General features: G+C 41.4%; 1 long non-coding RNA gene across 1 annotated transcript; it reads right to left on the reverse strand.

Annotated features, from left to right (window-relative positions):
- Nucleotides 1-4702: 4702 nt before the first annotated feature.
- Nucleotides 4703-18668, reverse strand: LOC129654106 (uncharacterized). The gene is made up of 4 exons (XR_008715415.1): nt 18541-18668; nt 17302-17335; nt 16796-16856; nt 4703-4881 (listed from the first exon to the last, which is right to left on the reverse strand). It is a non-coding gene; the product is annotated as an uncharacterized LOC129654106 (long non-coding RNA).
- Nucleotides 18669-20096: the final 1428 nt, after the last annotated feature.

Consider the following 20096-nt stretch of genomic DNA (forward strand, 5'->3'; position numbering starts at 1 on the left):
TTCATTGGAAGAACTGATGCTGAAGCTGAAGCTCCGATACTTTGGCCACCTCATGCAAAGAACTGACTCATTGGAAAAGACCCTGATGCTGGGAAAGATTGAAGGTATAACAGAGGATGAGATGGTTGGATGGCATCACTGACTCGATGGAAATGAGTTTGAGCAAACTCCAGGAGACAGTGAAAGGGAAGCCTGGTGTGCTACAATCTATGGGGTCACACAGAATTAGATATGATTTAGCAACTAAACAACAAAAAACCACTTTGGAGCTTTAAGAAGACCTTCTGCATTGGGAACACACACAAAAAAAGAAGGGTCCATTGGAAGAGGAGCCTGGGGCAGAGAGAGCTGCACACCCAGTAGAAGGAAATGGGCAGTTGCAGGGGATGGAGGAGGAGGAGGGGGATTGAGGGGAAGGACAGGGAGGGACCAGGAAGGAGGGGGAGGGAGAGGGAGGGGCGGGGAGGGGGAGGGGTGGAGGAGGGAGAGGACATCTGCTGCTGTGCAGTGGAGCTGAGCACCTGGGGGGGATGGGAACATCTGCATGAAGTAGGTTCCTATTCTTGTAAATGGTAGGCGGTACTTACAACTCAGCTGTGGGCACACAGCAGGTTCTGAAGTCCAGACAGACATAAAGTACTTGTATTGTTATCTGGAACTGACGTATATACATGTAAGTTAAATCCACTAACCCAACGGAAATGTTCTTCATTTTCAAGGTTCATCGTTTGACACTGTTATTGACTGATGTCAAACATCAAAAGAAAAACAAAATGCCCAGACTCTAGAACTGTCTTGCACAAAATGGTAGCCACTTGCTATACCCACGCACAGAGATCACGTGTGTGACTGGCTGGTCCACAAGGAGCTGCGCTATACATGCGGATGCCTACTGGACTTTGTGGTGTGCATAAAAGAATGGAAAAATATCTCTTTTTAAAATTAATTGCGTGTTGAAATAATATTAGGTTGGCCAAAAGAGTTCATAAAACACAAACTTTCTGGCCAATCCAATATTTTGGGTGAAATACAATGTGTGAGAATTCATTTAATGGCTCTCAACTACTTCTGATGCAACTGCTAGAAAGCTTAGAATTACAGATGTGGCTCATATTGCATTTGTATTGGGCGGTGCTGCTTTTGAACCCAGTCCCACCACTTACATGCTGTGCATCCTTGGGAAAGTTAGTTAACTTCTCCATACCGTCAATTCCTCAACTATAAAGTAGCTGAGTTGTGAAGATAAAATGATTTGATGTTTGAAAAGCACTTAGAAAAATATCTGGGACCTAGAAAATTGAGCTATGATCTATCTATGTGCTATAAAGGATAGCACGTGATATAGGTACAGCACCAGAGTGAAATGCAAAAGCAGTAATGTTACAAAGTTCTTCTATTACAGTTTTTTCTTCTCTGCCTTCCTTCCTTTCCTCCCTCCCTCCTTACACCCTTTCTTTCTTTCTTTCAGTAAGAGTTTGAGCTCCAGTTGCAAATCACAGGTGAACCCACAGAAAATGGTGTTGTTCAGTTGCTCAGCTGTGTCCAACTCTTTGCAACCCTATGGACTGCAGCACACCAGGCCTCCCTGTCCTTCACTATCTCCTGGAGCTTGCTCAAACTCATGTCCATTGAGTAGGTCATGCCATCCAACCATCTCATCCTCTGTCATCCCCCTCTCCTGCCTTCAATCATTCCCAGCGTCAGATCTTTTCCAATGAGTTGGCTCTTCCCATCAGGTGGCCAAAGTATTGGAGCTTCAGCTTCAGCATCAGTCCTTCCAATGAATATTCAGGGTTGATTTTCTTTAGGACTGACTGATTTGATCTCTTTCTATTCAACCATTTTCTGTGGGTACGGTATGAAAAGACAAAAAGATATGACACTTAACCCATAGAAAACGGTTGACTAGAAATGCATTTCTGTATTTCCAGCCAACCAGTTGAACAGCAGCGTACTTTTGTTGAAGCTATGGAAACATCTGAATTATTTTGATGATAGCTGTAATAATGATATTTCAATTATTTTTCAAAATTGTTTCACAATCTTTTAAAAATGTGAACTCCCATAACTGTTTTCTTGTTTTATAACTGCAACGACAGTAAACACACAAGTCAGGGCCTCACAGGTAGGGCGTGCGTTGTAGCATAAACAGACAAATGTTTTTTGGTTTTTACTGTCAATAAAAATAAAACTACACCGGAATTAGTGAGTTGTTTAATTAGAATCTGCAACTTATTCATGTGTGTGTTTTCTTTTGCTAGTTTCTTCTCCTAAACTACTTTCAAATTGCTTAGAATTGAGCCTAAAAGCTATATAACACGTGGACACTTCTAAAGACGGAATATCCGAAAGCTCTGGTTGGATTGGAGGAGGGTGATTAAAAGGTAAAGGGGAAATGGAAAGATTGCAGTTGGTGTAATTGAAGGGACCTGATCGGACATCAAGAATATGACATGTCATTCAAGAATTGCTTGCACACATAGAAATCAGCCCCCCATACCCTGGGATATATAAACAGGAGTAGACTCACAGGAGGGCTTCTCTTTTATGTGATATGTATCATTGCTCCAGTGTTTTTTAGTGGGGGCTGATTCTAATTTTTGGCTCCATGATTTAAAATGAATGTAATGGATATACAGAGAAAAACAGCAACAATGATGAAAGGATAAGCAAATGAAATACCTGAAAACAAAGCATGTTAGCACAGAGCTTTTAACCCTTTACAGTGAAAGCCCAGAGTTTTTAAACCAGGAGAAGGATGACGGGCAATTCACCAAAATTGGAAATGATAAGACCGAAGCTAAGAGTCTAACAGGTGCACGTGGACGTTGTCCTGTGACAGTCTCAGTGCAGGAGAATCCAGCAGAGTGCTTTCAGCCTGGGGCTTCTTTGTTATTTTTTAAAAAAATTTGGCCACACTGCAGCAGGCAGGACCTTAGCTTCCCAACCAGGGATAAAACCTGCGCCTCCTGTGTCGGGAGCAGAGTCTTAGCCACTGGACTGCCAGGGAAGTCCCACCCTGTGCTTCTTAATTCTTCGCCCGTGTCTGCCATTTTCGGGGGAAGCAGGGCTCAGATCCCCTAATGCCCCGTGCCTCTCTGGCCTCTGTGTTGTAGTTTTCCACTTTTGTGTATGTCTCTCCAGATCTCTAAGCACAGGAGCTCAGGTCTTCTTGGTCCATTTTCCCAGAACCTGGTGATGTCTTTGGCACATAGCAGTAGACACTGACATATCTCTTGCCTAAGTGCATGAATAAGCACAGGAATGCTTAATTTTCTCGAAAGGCTAATTTAGAATAACTTGAGTAGCTAGTTTGTTGCCATTAGGACGGTTATAAATAGTTCCTTAATAATTGACTTCAAGACTAAGGGTGAGATGAGTTGATGGTGTGTTGTTACAGGAGTTTTAGAATCAAACAGCTCTTTTTCTAGGTTGGGCAAGCTGTTTAACCTTTCTGAGGCTCATCTTCTTATCTGTGAAATGAGGACAGTAAGACCCAATGCCCTGTAAGGTAATTGCAAGTTTGTAATTCAAATGCAATGATGTGTAAAAAGTAGTTAAGTGTCTTTGATAATGTAAGCAATTCATTCAGCAAGTATCTATTACTACCTGATAGACGCTGTTCCGCATGTTAAGAATATTATAGGTGGGGACGTCCCTGGTGATCCAGTTTTAAGACTCTGAGCTTCCACTGCAAGGAGGCATGGGTTCCATCCCCAGAAGGCCGGTACTGGGGCCGCTGTGATGAACAGTAAACCTCGCCTAACGCAGGATGTTAGGAACGCGGGGACCCTGCCCACCTGTAACACGCAGTTGAAGGATTCATGAGAACAGCTTTGGCTCAAGACTGACTTGCAGATCTGGGTCCCTGCTTTCGAATTCTCCCCGTTGACCTTCAGCTTCCAGTGTTGAAAAGCCCACCTGAGTCCAAAGACCTTCCAACTATTTTGCCTGAGATTACTTGAATTAGATCTGGCAATGAAACACTCAGAAACGTCCCTTAGCCCTGCCTGTAACCTACTATGGCTTTTGAGAATCCAGATTTACTAAAGAAAGTTAAATATTGGTGAAAGGAAAGCAGACTTCTGGTCTGGCATGTGCATTAAGGTTTCATTTTCACAACCCTAGTTCCTTCGCAACTACTTGCTGAGTCTGTTGCCAGAAGGGACCTCAATTTCTTTTTCCTCTTCTGTGTGTTCACTGAGGCTGCAGTAAGGACGAGGAGGACACAGAAACACCTGATACCTCTCATCACTCAGCCCGAAAAAGGCAGTGAGCTCCAGTACAAAAGCCAAATCCCCAAAGAAAGCAGAGCATCCTCTAAACCAGCAAGTCAGAAAAGGTGGCAAATCCAAAGCCAAGGTCATTATCCACTTAGCTAATTTGGATGTCCCTCCGTGATCTCTTATTCAGATGAGTCCATCTGGAGGGATATTTCTGAGAGTATCTTGTCTGGCAGAGACTCTCCGTTCTTCATTTAGGGAAAAGACATGTTGGAGAAAGAAATGATCACTGTTAGAGAAAATAGAGAGGGTTTACTTTAAAAAGTATATATTGTCAAAGGCAGAGGCTAATTTGGGGTCAATGAGAACAGTTGATCCCTTTGGAAGCCTGCTGAAGTCTACACAAAGTGGTAGAAATGATTTTATTTTGTCAGAGAGATCTGTGTCTCTACGGGTTAATGATTTCATTGCATGTGTAAGAGAGGGTTACCAGGGATCCAGAAGGCGAATAGTAGCAGTGATTTTTAAATTAAATTTGCCTTTTTAGTATCTTGGCTGCGCTGGGTCTCTGCTGCGGCTCGTGGGCTTCCTCTGGGGTGCCGCATGTGGGGACATCTCTGGTTGTGGCTCGTGGGCTTTTTCACATCACGGCTGGTTCCTGATGGAGGAACAGACGGTCGGTCCTCATGGAAGGCAAGAGGGACGGAAGTGACTGCATGGCTGCCGGCCTCTGTGCTGGAAGCTGTGTAGAGCACCAACTCCTTGAAGCTTCACAGCAACTGGGTTAGGTGATGAGAACCCCATTTTTCATTAAGGGAATTAGTGTTCAAATACTTAATTTTCTAAAGGCTGAATAGTTAAAATGGCCCTAGGGGAATCTGAACACAGGCTACCTGAGTCAGTCGCTAAGTCGTGTCTGATTCTGGGATCCCATGGACTGTAGCCCACCAGGCTCCTCTGTCCATGGGATTTTCCAGGAAAGAACACACCAAGAATAGGTTGCCATTTTCTTCTCCAGGAGATCTCCCCGACCCAGGGATCGAACCCGGGTCTCCTGCATTGGAGGCAGAGTCTTTACCAACTGAGTCACCAGTGAAGCCCCAAGAATACTGGAGTGGGTAGCCATTGATGTCTCAGATAATAAAGGATCTGCCTGCAATGCAGGAGACCGGGTTCAATTCCTGGGTCAGGAAGATCCCCTGGAGAAGGAAATGGCAACCCACTCCAGTGTTCTTGCCTGGAGAACTCCATGGACAGAGGAGAGTGGCAGGCTAGAGTCCGTGGGATCCCAGGGTCAGACACGACTTAGCGACTGACAAAGATAACCTGTGTCCAGATTCCTCTAGGGGCATTTTAACTATCCAACCTTTAGAAAATTAAGTATTTGAACACTAATTCCCTTAATGAAAAATGGGGTTCTCATCACCTAACCCAGTTGCTGTGAAGCTTCAAGGAGTTGGTGCTCCACACAGCTCCCAGCACAGAGGCCGGCAGCCATGCAGTCACTTCTGTCCCTCTTGCCGTTCATGGGGCCCGACCGTCTGTTCATACATTTAGCTAAATCACTTTTAGAAACACAACATTGTAAAGCAAATATACTCCAGTGAAAATTAATTAAAAATAAAAAAGAAACAAGCCCAATCCCCACAGAAACATGCAGAGATGCTCTGGGTGTGGTTGCCTGTGTTAACGGTATTTCCGGCTTCCTGTCATCTTAAGAAAAAGGAAGTTCAGGAGTGCATGTGTGTGTGTGTGTGTGTGTGTGTGCCCACGCTGGCGTGTGAGTTTCTCATTGGTGTGTGAGTTTTCCCGTGTGTTTCTGGGTGAGCGAGCCGAGGCTGGCTGCAGGGTGGAGGCCGCAGGAAGTCCAGTCCCTGTGGCGTGTCTGTCCACCCCGGAGTCAGCCTGGGTGCCCAGGGTCCCTCTCCATTTCCTGGGGTCTGGAATGATCCTTTTTAATTACCTCTTTGGTTTGACTCTCATGTTTCTGGGCCACTACATCTGCTTTTTATTTTCTCTGAATTACATAAGCAATATATATACTCAATGAAGAAAACTTGAAAATACGGAATACAGGAAAAAATCACACTGACTCCTAAAAGCCACCCTGCAGGAACTATTCACATTTGCTCGTGTATCCTGCCAGGCATTTAGTTTTACAAAATTGGGATGATACCTACCTATCACTTTATTGTTTTCCTTTGCCACGCCTGCGGCATGCAGTATCTTAGTTCCCCAACCAGGGATCAAACCCCTGACCCTTGCAATGGCAGGTGGATTCTTAACCACTGGACCACCAAGGAAGTCCCTGTGCTCTGTTTATATGTGGCAAATCCTCGTATGCTCTCGACGCTTCAGCGTCTCACCCGGGGGGTTCTCCACCCTCCTGCAGACCCATCCATCAACTTTCTTGCTTTCTTCCATCTGGTTTTGACTCTCTGATCCTTCCATTAAATCACTTTTTGGCTTATACATTCAAATCCCTTTTTGTAATCACCTGGTAAAGCCTTGACTGCAAAAAAAAAAAAAAAAAAAAAAAAAATCAATTCTATTGCTTCTATTCCACGTGAAACGTCGCTGGAGAAAAATACGTATCTGAGCTGACTCCACAAGATGCCATTCCTCAAACATGACATCCCTCTAATAAATAAAATGTGCTCTTTCTTTGTGCCTCTGAGTGTCCCCTTGCTCAGAAATCTCTTTCCTGAGTTGTCTTCTGTGGTTTATTCCTTTAAGGTCAGAAATTCCTACCCTTAAATATCAGCTCTAAACTCAGAGAAAACTATCACTGGCCTCCTTGCAAACTGAATTGAAGTGATTGAATCATTTGTTTGTCTTTATTAGGCTGACAGCTCCTTGAAGATAAGAAACTTATCTAGGGACTTCTCTGGTGGTCCACTGGTTAGGGCTCCACGTTTCTACTGCAGGAGGTGTGGGCTTGCTGCCTGGTTGGGGTGCTGAGATCCCACAAGCCACGTGGTGCAGCCCCAAAAGAACCATACCTAGTGGACTTTCATCACATAGTAAATGCTCAGTAAATGTCTGCTAACTATAAGAATAAATACATTTTTAAAAATCTGCCTTTCTTTCCACTTACAAAGGGCTTCTACCTACATGATCATATTTGATTCTTTTCACAAATCTCTGTGATATTTGTTGGTGACAGCATTTTGGTCATTTTATGTCTATTTTGAGCAGGACTTGGCCGGTTCATACCACTCACAGGGGGAAAAAGCAGAAGCTTGGCGTGACTCTTGCTCTGACTTACTTCTCACACTTTCCCACCAAGTAGTCCTAACAGCAGAAGAAGCTGTCAGCTCTGCACACCACGGGAGCTGAGTGTGTCTGGGCACATCCTGCCAAAGCCGGACACATCTACGAAGCCTCTAAAACTTGTTTATCTTAAAATTACCCTAAAATTTGTATGAATTTAGCATATTACTTCATCTAGTGTATTGCTTCAATATTATCTTTAAATAACTGACCACTTTCTTTTATTTTTTACTTTTTATCTTACATTGGAATATACTTTATTTATAATGTTGTGTGAATTTCAGGTATACAGCAAAATGATTCGGTTATCCATATACATGTATCTATTTGTTTTCAGATTCTCTTCCTATATAAGTTATTACAGACTATTGAGTAGGGTTTCCTGTGCTGTACCGCAGGTCTTTGTTGGTTATCTATTTTATACATAGTGGTGTGTATCTGTTAATCCCAAATGCCTAATTTAATCCTCCCCCCAAGTTTCTTCTTTGATAGCCATGCTTGTTCTCTATGTCTGTGTGTCTGTTCCTATTTTGCAAATAAGTTTGTTTTTATCATTTTTTAAGATTCCACATAGAGATATCATATGGTATTTGTCTTTCTCTTTCTGACTTATTTCACTCAGTATGATAATCTCCAGGACCATCCATGTTGCTGCAAATGGCCCTATTTCACGCTTTGTCCTGGCTGAGTAATATTCATTGTGCATACTTACTGCATCTTTGTCCATTCATCTATTGGACACTCAGGGTGCTTCCATGTCTTGGCTATTGTAAGTGGTGCTGCAATGGACATTGGGGTGTACTCCAGATATACGCCCAGGAGGGGGAATTTTTACTTTAATGTCCTTGACGCTCCCTCTCGCCCTCCCTCAAGTAAAGCTGCCACTCCAGGAAAGGCTTCAGATTCATCCTCTTCCCAGCCGCTCCTGTCTGTATCCCCTCGCTGTCTGCAGAGGGATGTGTAGACCTGATCTGAGAAGCAGGGGCTGGACCACACAGCCTTTCCCGCTTGTGGGTTGAAGGCAGGTCTTGGTCGTGTTGCTGTCTGTACCTCAGGGAGGGAATGAGAAGCACCAGCTCAATCCAGCCGCACAGCTTTCCAGTGCATGCTGTCTGAGCACCAGCGCGGCTCCCAGAGCTTCATAACATCCAGACATGCTTTTAAGACATTGAAACTCCTCCCGCCTCTCCTGACACATAACTACATTCTGCTGTCCCCTCATCTGAACAACGAATGCACTTCCTGTGGATGATTTGGACATTTATTGCATGTATTTGGAAGGCATAATGTTCTCTCAGGAGAAAAAAAATAATAAACACTTACATGTCCGGAATGAGGACAAGCAAGTAGAGGAGATGAAGCATCATGTTACTTGACTCCCAGATACACCTGCTCAGCCTTTCAGAGGCTGGAGTCTTAATAAAAGGCTAAAAAAGGCAATATGAGAAGTACCAATGTGCATTTTGATTGTATCGCTGAGGGATTTGCATTTTATATAGCAGAAAAAGGAAACACTCTGTTATTTATGGCAGATTATTTATAGCTTTCTGCTTTATAAAATTATCTGCAAATGTAATAATCATACATAAATTCTCCACTTCCTATTGTTACTCATAATGGCCTTTTTGAGAAATATTTCCTTCTATCACCAAAATAATCTAAATAACCTGTTTTGATTTATTTGCTGGAAAATCATTATAAAATAGCAAGAATACTGTGCATTCTTGTGAGGACAAAAAATACAAATATGTGGCAAGAAAGTGAAGTCTCAAGGCAGAGCTCAGAAACTACATACTTGAATTCCCTTTGATATTTGCCTTAGTTTTAACTGTCTCTTGTTTCTTTGGATTTTTATATCTGAAAGCCAGATTTCTCTCTGGAGGAAGCATCATACATACCTCCAAGTTACAAGAATGTACAGAACTCCAAAAGTGCATAATACAAAAAAATTTAAAATCAGCAAGCCAAATACTCCAAATTTAGTAAATCAGGACTTCCCTGGTGGTCCTGTGGTTGAGACTCCACGCTTGCCTTGCAAGGATACAGTGGACATAGGTTCGGTCCCTGGTTGGGGAATTGACATCCCACGTGCTGTGTGGTGTGGCCAAAAAAATAAATTAAAAATAATGAAATTTAATAAATCACTCTTCAGGTCTCGATCCTTTGCGCTTAGAATTGTCCTCTCTAGATCCAAGCCACATTCTTTTTTTTTTTTTCTTTTAATTTTATTTTATTTTTAAACTTTACATAACTGTATTAGTTTTGCCAAATATCAAAATGATATTTTGATATTTGATCCAAGCCACATTCTAAGAGTTCTGACTTGGGGGAATCTAAATGTATAGCTTTCTCTTAAAATGCTGATTGTTAGCAAGGTATACAAATACACAGACTCCAGAGAGGCAAACGGCATTCCCTCTCCCTCCGTCCCATATCAGCTCCGTCTCCCTCACTTTGCTCCCGTGGCTGCGAGCCAATTCCCGTGGCAAGGCATTTAAAACAACCTTGCGGCTCCATATTGATTGGCGACGCGAAATTTGGCTCCGTGAAGTCTGGAGAATGATGCTCTTACCTGCCTGGCTTCAATGTATCTTTGTTTGCTTCCCACAGGAAAAACAGTTTAATCACAGGTGGTTTACAGCCTTGATTAGAGTGGGCTGGGGAGGTTCAGTACAAGAAGTGCTGGCAAAACTCAGTCAACAGATTCATGGTTTTATTTATTTATATTTTATAAAGTCAGCTTTTAATGGCCCATGGGTGATTGAATCCAGAATGGCATAGTCTACACTGTTGACCTTGTTACAGCCGGGAGCCCTTGATTTTGCCAAGACTCTGGATGTGCCTGTAAGATTCCACCGAGATCACACGGAAAGGGCAACATATTAAGTATTTGGTCCCAGTGACAAGTCTGACATTTCAACCAATGCAACACATTTAGGGAGGAGGGAGCACAGACTTTATGTCTGAGTGGAATTTTGCTTCGTGGTGCATGCCCTGGAAATGAGGATTTTTATACAGATTCTACTGGGAAAAATTGGTTGTTTGTGTTAACATGTAACCTGCACAGCAGAGTAGGACTCATCTCACTTACCTGAAACCCAAATATTACATTTAGTTGGAATAAGAAAGTTTATGAATGATCATTGTAAGACAGGTCATGATAACTGAAAATAGCAATTTAGATTTGGCATTGAGTGTTGGGCTTTTCCCACTGCCTTGGGCTATTTTTATTTACGTTCATACCTTTCTGTTAAATCCGGGCTGCGGCTGACTGTCCCTTGTGACAAGGGTAATAGGGAGAAATGTTGGCTTTAATTTTGGGAGGATTTTGTAAGAAATCAGGACCATCCATTATTTTATTTTATTCTTTTTAAAGAATTTTTTTGATGTGGACCATTTTTTTAAAGCCTTTATTGAATTTGTTACAATAGTGCTTCCATTGTTTATGTTCTATTTTGTTGGCCATGACCATGTGGGATCTTAGTTCCCTGACCAAGGATTGAACCTGCGGACACCTCTAACTCCCCAACACCACCACCCCCCAAGCCCTTGTTGGAGGGCCAAGGCCCAACCACTGGGCTTCCAGGGAAGCCCCCATCGACTTATTTCAATCCATTTTATTTCTGCAGCTTGATACTTTCTCATTCTAGTCAAAAGAGATAACAGCTGTTTCTGACTCAGTGAAAGGCAAATGATCTAATTTGTAGCAGGATTTAGGAGCATTTATGACACCATAACAGAAAATAAAATAGAAGCAAAACGTAAAATACAGGGACTTTCAAAACCGGACTCCTCGGTCTCCAAGTGTTTCATTTCCCAGCCCTGCCGCCTCTCCCCTGCACCTCCATGAATCACCCAGCTTGTCTGGCTTTCTGCCATGTCCTCCTTTCTTTCACACCAGTAGCACCTATGTGTTAACGTGAGCCTCTAGAACTGCTTACAATTTTCTGTCTTTTAAATGCCTTTTCATATTAAAAAAAAAAATAGAAAAAAAGTAAAATGGTTGAGAGAGAGCCAATGATCTTCTGTCTTTTTCTCCCTTCCCCCCTCTTCCTCTTCCTTCTCCCAGAAAAAGGCAGCTTCAGATGCTAGGGATCGACATGCATTTTTAAAAATGACTACTTTCTTTCATGAATAAGTTGAATTTATTTTCAGATGGGTTATTTTTAACTTCCACTTTAGAATTAATTTTTATTGGGGTATAGTTGATTTACTGTGTTGTGTTTCAGGTGTAAGCAAAGCGCATCGGTTACACATACACATATATCCACTCTTCTTAGATTCCTTCCCCATATAGACCATTGCAGAGGACTGAGTGGGGTTCCTTGTGCCATATAGTGGGTCTTACTAGTTACAGTAAGGTGTCTCCCAATCTCCCAATTTATTCTTCCACCTCCTTCCCCCGGTTGAAGGTTTGTTTTCTATGCCTATGGCTCTGTTTCTGCTTTGTAAACAGGTTCATTTGTACCATTTTTAAAGATCCCACATATAAGTGATATCATTTGGGGTTTGTCTTTGCTGATTTACTTCACTCAGTATGACAATCTCTAGGTCCATCCATGCTGTATTTTAACCTAAATGTGATTCTGATTTTTCTACTCTGATTTAAGAAAATGATTTAACATCATTGCCTCATTCAAGATCCAAGGAGGAAAGCTTTTAATATTTCTCCATGAAAATAAAGCTGGCTATTTTTTAAAAAATAATAAGTTTAATGAAATTTCCTTTTCTTCCTAGTTTAGGAAAGTAATTTTGAATAGATGTTGAACTCTATCAAATACCTTTTCTGTTTTTATTGAAATGATCACATAATTGTTTTTCCTTTATCCCATTAATGTGAATTCCTTTGGTCTTGAAGGGTAAACGCCTACCTGGAATAAATATCTATAGTGATGACTTCGTTTTTATTCCTGGTATTAGCTATTTTCACCTTTCTTAAAAAAATGCCAGTCAGCATGGATTTATGACTTTTATAAGTCTTTTTAAAGACCACAGCATTTGGTCTTGTTAATTTGCTCTGCAATCTGTCTTTCATTTCTTTGCTTTTATATGTATTTCCTTTCTTTCACTTTTTTTTGGATTTAATTTGCTCTTTTTTAAGTGTCTAAAAAATGGATACTTAGATCAATAAAAATCATTCATTATATGTACTTTTTCCTTTTCTAATATTTTCATCAATGCTATATACTTCTCAGTGCTTTGATAGGCCATATTTTAATTCTCATTGATATCATCTACATTTTAGTTAATTATTTGAGCCATGAGTTATTTAGAAAAATATTGTCTAATTTCTCAACATCTAGGTATTCTCTAGTTATCTTTCTGCTACGAATTTCTAGCTTGTCATTGTAATAGAACATAGTCTGATTTTTTAAAAAGTTCTTGGCTGCACCAGGCAGCACTGAGATCTTAGTTCCCCAGCCAGGGATTGAACCTGTTCTCCCCATGGTGAAAGTGTGGAGTCTTAACCACTAGACTGCCAGGGAAGCTCCTGTCTGATTTAAAAATTTTTTTAGTTGAAGTATAATTGATTTACAATGCTGTATTAGTTTCAAGTGTACAACAAAGTGATTCAGTTATATATATATATATATATATATTTTTTCAGATTATTTTCCCTTATAGATTATTACTAAATATTGAGTATATTTTTTCCTGTGCTATAGAGTAGATCCTTGTTGATTATCTATTTTATATATAGTAGTGCTTATATGTTAATCCCAACGTCTTAATTTATCCCTCTCTCCTCCCACCCTGTCTAATTTAAACTCTTTACAATGTGTCCAACTTTTCTACCTGGTCCCTGTGGGAGGTCTGCACTATAAACCCCTCTGTCTTATTATAGAAGCAAAATCACCATTGTATTTTATCTGCATTTTCTTGATTACTAGTGTAGTTTTTCATTTTTTTTGTCTTCTGTTCAGAAATTTAAAATTTGTCTTCTGTTCAGAAATTTAAAATGTTGACCCAGTGTGATTTAACATATTTTTCTTTATAATTTGCATCTTTTATTTCATGTTTCAAAAATTATTTCTGATTTGGGTCTGCTAAGTATGTTCTAAGACAACCTATGCCAGTGAAAGAGCACACTAACCATGTTAGTTACCAGGACAACATGCAGAACGAGGTCTGGTCTAAGCCACTGATAAATACGGTCACCCTACAAGGACCTGCTGTATGGCACGGGAACTCTGCTTGCTGTTAGCTGGCAGCCCCGGTGGGAGTGGAGTCTGGGAGAGAGTGGATACATGTGTATGTACGGCTGAGTCTCTCTGCTGAGCACCTGAAACGGTCACAGCACTGTTAATCAGCTATATTCCAACATAAAATAAAAAGCTGAAAAAATACTGTCACCCCATCCAAGACCCATGAAAGTCTTAGTTGCTCAGTCATGTCCGACTCTGAGACCCCGTCAATTGTAGCCTTTGCCCATGGAATTCTCCAGGCAAGAATACCTGGAGTGGGTTGCCATTCCCTTCTCCAGGGCACCTCCCAGACCCAGGGATCAAACTTGGGTCACCCATGTTGCAGGCAGATTCTTTACCATATGAGCTACCAAGACCCATGCTGCTGCTGCTGCTTCAGTCGTGTCCGACTCTGTGCGACCCCAGAGACGGCAGCCCATCAGGCTTCCCCATCCCTGGGATTCTCCAGGCAAGAACACTGGAGTGGGTTGCCATTTCCTTCTCCAAAGCATGAAAGTGAAAAGTGAAAGTGAAGTCGCTCAGTCGTGTCCGACTCTAGTGACCGCATGGACTGTAGCCCACCAGGCTCCTCTGTCCATGGGATTTTCCAGGCAAAAGTACTGGAGTGGGATGCCATTGCCTTCTCCGAACCAAGACCCATATAGATGTTTTATTCTCTTACTTTACCTTATCTGTCCAAATGAATCAAGGTCTCCTAATAACAGTAGCTAACATCACTGATTATATGTTGGAATGATGCTAAATGCTTTACAGATACGTTTTAGTTAATTTCTCACATCAGCCCTGCGAGGGAGCTAGACTGTCATCCCTGGTTTGCAAATGAGAGGTGTCAGCATCAGAGAAAGGCGTCTGGTGGGCAGCAGAATGAACGCAGGAGCTCGGGCGGCCTCTTCCAGGGTCCGACCCTGAGTCACTGCGGGTGCCGAGGACACGGTGCTGTGTGCTAAGTCGCTTGGGCCGTGTCCGACGTCACTAGCACATAAAGGATGCTGGTCATCACGCTCCCTCTCCTGTGGGATTTCTCTTGGTTCCGCCTCTTTGCTTCGCTCTAGCATTCCTTCCTTCCTTTCTTTGATTTTCACTTGGATTCCAACTTTCAGGTTTATGCTGTTTGAATTGGAAGCTCTGTTTCAATGATCTGCCCAGCTCTGGTTTAGTGCTAACTTTTTTTTTGCTACCTGCTATATTTGGCTCCAGCTACAAACCTTTGAGTTTCCTCTCCACCCAGTGCTCAGGGCTGAGTCTACTGATTGCCTAACAGAGAATACTGAATGAGAAATGTGTTGCTCTCTTCCAATAGCTCTAATAGCAACTTCTCCTTTAAATACCATTTGTTCATGTATTTATCCATTCATTCAATCAAGCTTTCCCTTGCTTCCTTCCTTTCTCTTTCTTTCTTCCTTTCTTTCATTCATTCTGGAATTTTTCAGACATTGATCAACAATGAGTTGATCTGTTCTAAGCACTGGGCATGTAGAGGTGAATTAAAAAACAAAACAAAACTGTGTGTAGGACTCATATTCCAGCAGAGAAGATAAGATTTTAAACCTGTGGATAACAGTTTGACATAGTTGTGCATAAATATTCCAGATTAACCACAAATGTTTTCACTAAAGAGGCTGTAAGTCAGCTGAACCTTCAAAGATAAGCTGTCAGATGGAGTGTAGAAAGTGTTTAGTTGCTAAGTAGTGTCCGACTCTTTGTGGCTCCATGGACTGTAGCCCGCCAGGCTCCTCAGTCCATGGAATTCTCCAGGCAAGAATACTGGAGTGGGTTGCCATGGCCTTCTCCAGGGGATCTTCCCAACCCAGGGATCGAACCTGGGTCTCCCTCACTGGAGGCTGATTCTTACCCACTGAGCTACCTGGGAAATGCCTTAGAAGTGATTAAATTAAATATTAAAAACTCTGTTAAACTATGTTTTATAAGAAAAGATAAAGAGTTACCCCCATTTCACTAAATTTTGAAGCACAAAGCAGTTAAGACTAGTTCTGGCCTGGGTCTCTAAATTAAACTCTTTTTTGCAAAACCAGAAGACCGCCTTCCTCTCTAAAAGAAAGAGTAACTTTCTTTCCTTGGGATAACCTGGGATAACAATGAATTGCTAAAAATAATAAACTCAGAGATAAAGGGAAAAAAAAGAACAACTTAGAGCTCACTTAGAACAAAGTACCAACCCAGTTTTGGAATGTCTCCTAAATATCAGTGATAGGTAGTTATGCAGACCATTGAATATATATAGTTTAGTACACAGCAGTCAATAGAAAATTTTCAGCATTTACCTCTGATTTCTAAATGTTATTTATTTATAAATTACATACATTTTCAAATGTAATCAAATAAACATTAAAAAATAAAAAGTTGAGGTAAAGAGCAAGTGAATAATAATTTAGAATACATTTTATTTGTGAATGAGCCAAAATAGTTTAATTTCTCTGAAATCTTATTAATATGTAAAGTTAAATATCAAAACTGTTTTGGTTTCACAAAGAAGATGTATAAGAACATTTTCATACATGAAAAATATGGAAATACTTCACAATTGTCAAAAACCTTTATGATAGAGCAATTCTGACATTTGGTTATAATAGTTGTCATGACTAAAAAATATATGAAAATCTAAATCCAAAAAATATGTGTATGTAATCACTGCAAATGATGAAGATGAAATTTTAATTTGTTCTTCGTTATGAAATGTTCGTTATTGAATATCCTGACATACTAGGGCCGAGGGAGCTTTGTGGAATGACAGCAAAGTTAACAGAAAAGTGAGTTTTGGATCTTGAAGCTCCAGACGCCCTGTGTCACCAGGGGCAGAGGTACTAAGTGGAGTTGAGTGAGTCGATTAAGGTCAGAAAACAACAGCGGTGAGCTGGACAGACAGATGTGGCTCTGGACTCCTGGTCAGAGAAAACCTCCCCCGCTGACCACACAAAATTCTCTTAGCAGGTTAGCCTGCTAAGGTATCCACAGGCCCCCAGGAGAAGAGCAGCCCTGGAGCACAGTTTGCTGCCTGAGGCTTTGGAACTTGTGTTCACTTTCAAACCAGCTCCCAAAATGCACTTGTCAACTTGAGGCACTGGAGAAACTCACCTTCCAGGGGCTTTTCCGATCTTCCTGGAGAATGCACCCTGACACGCTGAAGTCATCTTAGCTGTGAGTTGGAGGAAAGAAAAAAAAAAAAAAGCTCTGTTAAAGTGAAATCATCTTCGAAGGACAGCTATTTATTCTATGTCACAGATGGGGAGACTAAGAAAAATGGGCTGTTGAGGCATGCTAAAAAGTTAGGACCCCAGTAAAAAGAAGTTCCTTAAGTTATTGATATGGTAAAGCACTGTTAAAAACCATTAGTCAAAAAAAAAAAAGGAAGCAAAAGAGGTTCCATTTTGTGTAAATGTAGCCTGCTTCCGGAAGTCCAGTAGCTAACCTGCCCCTGCCAGCTGCCAGGCTGGAGGTGGAGATACAGTCAGATTTATGGTCTTCTGACCTGTGTGGTCACACCTCGTCCAGCACTTAGAATGGCTCCTTGGCTGAATGCTCTGGGGTATTGTTTGAGACATTTAACAGTTTTGAACAAGAAGTCCCACATGTTCACTTACTAGGCAGTGAGTCCCGGAAATTATGTAGCTAGTCCTGGATGGAGGTGAGAATTTTGGTCAGGGCTGTGGTTTGTGGCCAGAACACAGAGGTTTCCTAAATACTGTATTCTCTGCAGCTGTGACTGTGTCTGCAGGGTTTCCCATTAGTCAGTGGGAAAAACTGTCCGCCAAGCCAGACCCAGGCTTCAGAGCTTCATCCTCATCTCTTCCTCCCTCCAATCAGCTGCTAAGACCTGTGGTTTTTCATCTCCTACGTCTGTTTAGACTCGGTTCCCTCTTCTCTGTTGCCTGTGCTAAGGGCTTCCTTCAAGTCTCTGCATTCCTTGCCTGCTCAGTTTTTCTAACCATCTCCCTGAAACATCAGACCCCAGTTTTTGTCTTATTATCTCTAATTCATCCTCTCTGGCAGAATCAGATACTGCCTATTACCATTGCCTGTCTCCATGAATAAACTTTTAATAGAATATAGCCACACCCACCAACATACCCACCCTCGAAAGCGACTTTTGCCCTAGAGCAGCAGTGTGGGGAAAACTCTCTGACCTACTAACGCCTACAGTCATAGCCGCCGCCTTCTCCTTTTTTTTTTTTTTTTTTTGTTTAAATTCATTTCTAAAGTTCTTGAAAAAGTTGTCTGAATGAACTGCCAACAATTCCAAAGCATTCATTCACAACCCCTTTACCACCTGCCTGTGTCCCCGCCTCTCTGGTGGAACAGCTCTCTCACAGGTCAATGTCAGTAAGTTAGAAAGAGGATAACAAGTACCATACATCAACGCATATATTCAGAATCTAGAAAAATGGTACAGGTGAACCCACTGGCAAAGCAGAAATAGAGACACGAGGTACAGAACAAATGGATGGACCCCAAGAGGGAGGAGGGGGTGAGATGGATCGGGAGATTGGGGTCGACAGATGCACACTATTGATGTTACGCATCAAGCAGGTAACTGAGAACCCGCTGTGTAGCAGAGGGAGCTCCACTCAGGGCTCTGTGGCGACAAAGGGGATATACGTGTTCAAGCAGCGGATTCTGCAATACAGTAGAAACTAACACGACATTGCAAAGCAACAAAACAAAACAAAAAAAGTCCATGTTAACTAGACTTACTGTGATAATCATTTCATAGTACGGACAAATATCAAATTATTACATTGTACACCTGAAAGAAACATAATGTTCTATGTCAATTATATCTAAAAAAAAAATGCAACACAAACTCATCGAGTCCAATGGACCTGTCTTACAGTTGAGCTGCTTTTACAGGGCTGCAGTATTTGATAATACATATTTTTTAAATACATTTTCTCTTTTAGCTTCTGTGACCCTGTCTTTTCCTGCTTTCAGCTCCCCTCTGTACTGCTTCTCAATCATCTTGTCTGTTAAGCTCAGATGTCCCCCCAGGGTTCCGTACTATCTCTGAGCCTTTTCACCTGTTTCCACAGCTTCAGTTATCAGAGGACTTGTTGCCTTTCTGAGTCACGGGACTCTTTTAGCATCCGACCAGAGCTATGAACCACCCCCTGCCCCCTGCATCACCACCAACCACACTTTAACATAAAAATATAACAGCTATCATTTACTGAGCACTGACCACTCAGTCTATTAAATCTTCTCAACAATTTCATGTGATTGGAGAAGGAAACTTGCCAAAGACTCACCTGTACCAAACTAAGGTGGTTGGGAGTCAAACCTCAGCAGTTTGGCTATAAATGCACAGCACTCACTTTCCGCACACACTGCTAGCAGAGTCCCTGAATCCCTTTTGAGAGAGTCCTGGACTATCACCAACAAGAGGATGGCTGCAACACCTCTCTCTAGGTACAACCTGAATTCCCACTTTTCTGTCAAAAACAGATTTTATAAAGCTGCAAAAACACTTTTGTATGAGTCAGTATGAAGCAGATTGGTTAGAACACAAAATATATATGTAACTTTTTAAAACAATGTCAAAGAGTTTGCAAAGTGGCTGTACCATTTTGTGTTTCCATTCTTGATGTATAAGAATTAGAGCTGTTAAGACTTCCCTGGTGGTCCAGTCGCTAAGACTCCATGCTCCCAACGCAGGGGGCCTGGGTTCGATCCCTGGTCAGGAAGCTACATCCCATGTGCCACAACTAAGACCTGCCACAGCCAAGTAAACAAATAAATAAGTATTAAAAAAAAAGAATTAGAGCTTCTCCACACTGTTGCCAGTAGTCAGTATGGTCAGTATTTTTAATTTTTGCCTTTCTAAGAGGGATATAAAGGTCTCTTGCTGGTTTTTTTGTTCTTGGTTTTTTTTTTTTTTTTTTAATAAATATGAGGCTTTAAGGACTTTTTAAAAAGTGAAGTTTATTTTATTTTTTACAATTTTGTTATTTTTTTGGCTGCTCTGCGCAGCATGTGAGCTCTTAGTTCCCCAACCAGGGATTGAACTCAAGCCCCTTGCATTGGAAGTCCAGAGTCTTAACCACTAGACCACCAGGGAATTTCCTGCCTTGTGGTTTTAATTTGAATTTCCCTAATGACTAACAGAACAGGGCATCTGCTCATGCGCACTTCCTTTTTATCCACACATACTTTTTGTTGAAATGGCTCCTTGAATTTTTTTTTCCGTTTTAAAAAATGGACTTTCCCCCCTTATTATTGACATTTGAGAGTTCTTTATGTATTTAGAATACAAATTTATTGTTATATTTATCATTTGCAAATATTTTCTCCTAGGCTGACTTTTCATCATCTTAACAGTCTTTTGAAGATCACAAGTTTTAAACTTTGATGAAATCCAATTAATCTTTTTTTTTTAAAGTTT

This window comes from Bubalus kerabau, chromosome 5, assembly GCF_029407905.1.
Source record: "Bubalus kerabau isolate K-KA32 ecotype Philippines breed swamp buffalo chromosome 5, PCC_UOA_SB_1v2, whole genome shotgun sequence".
Taxonomy (NCBI): domain Eukaryota; kingdom Metazoa; phylum Chordata; class Mammalia; order Artiodactyla; family Bovidae; genus Bubalus; species Bubalus kerabau.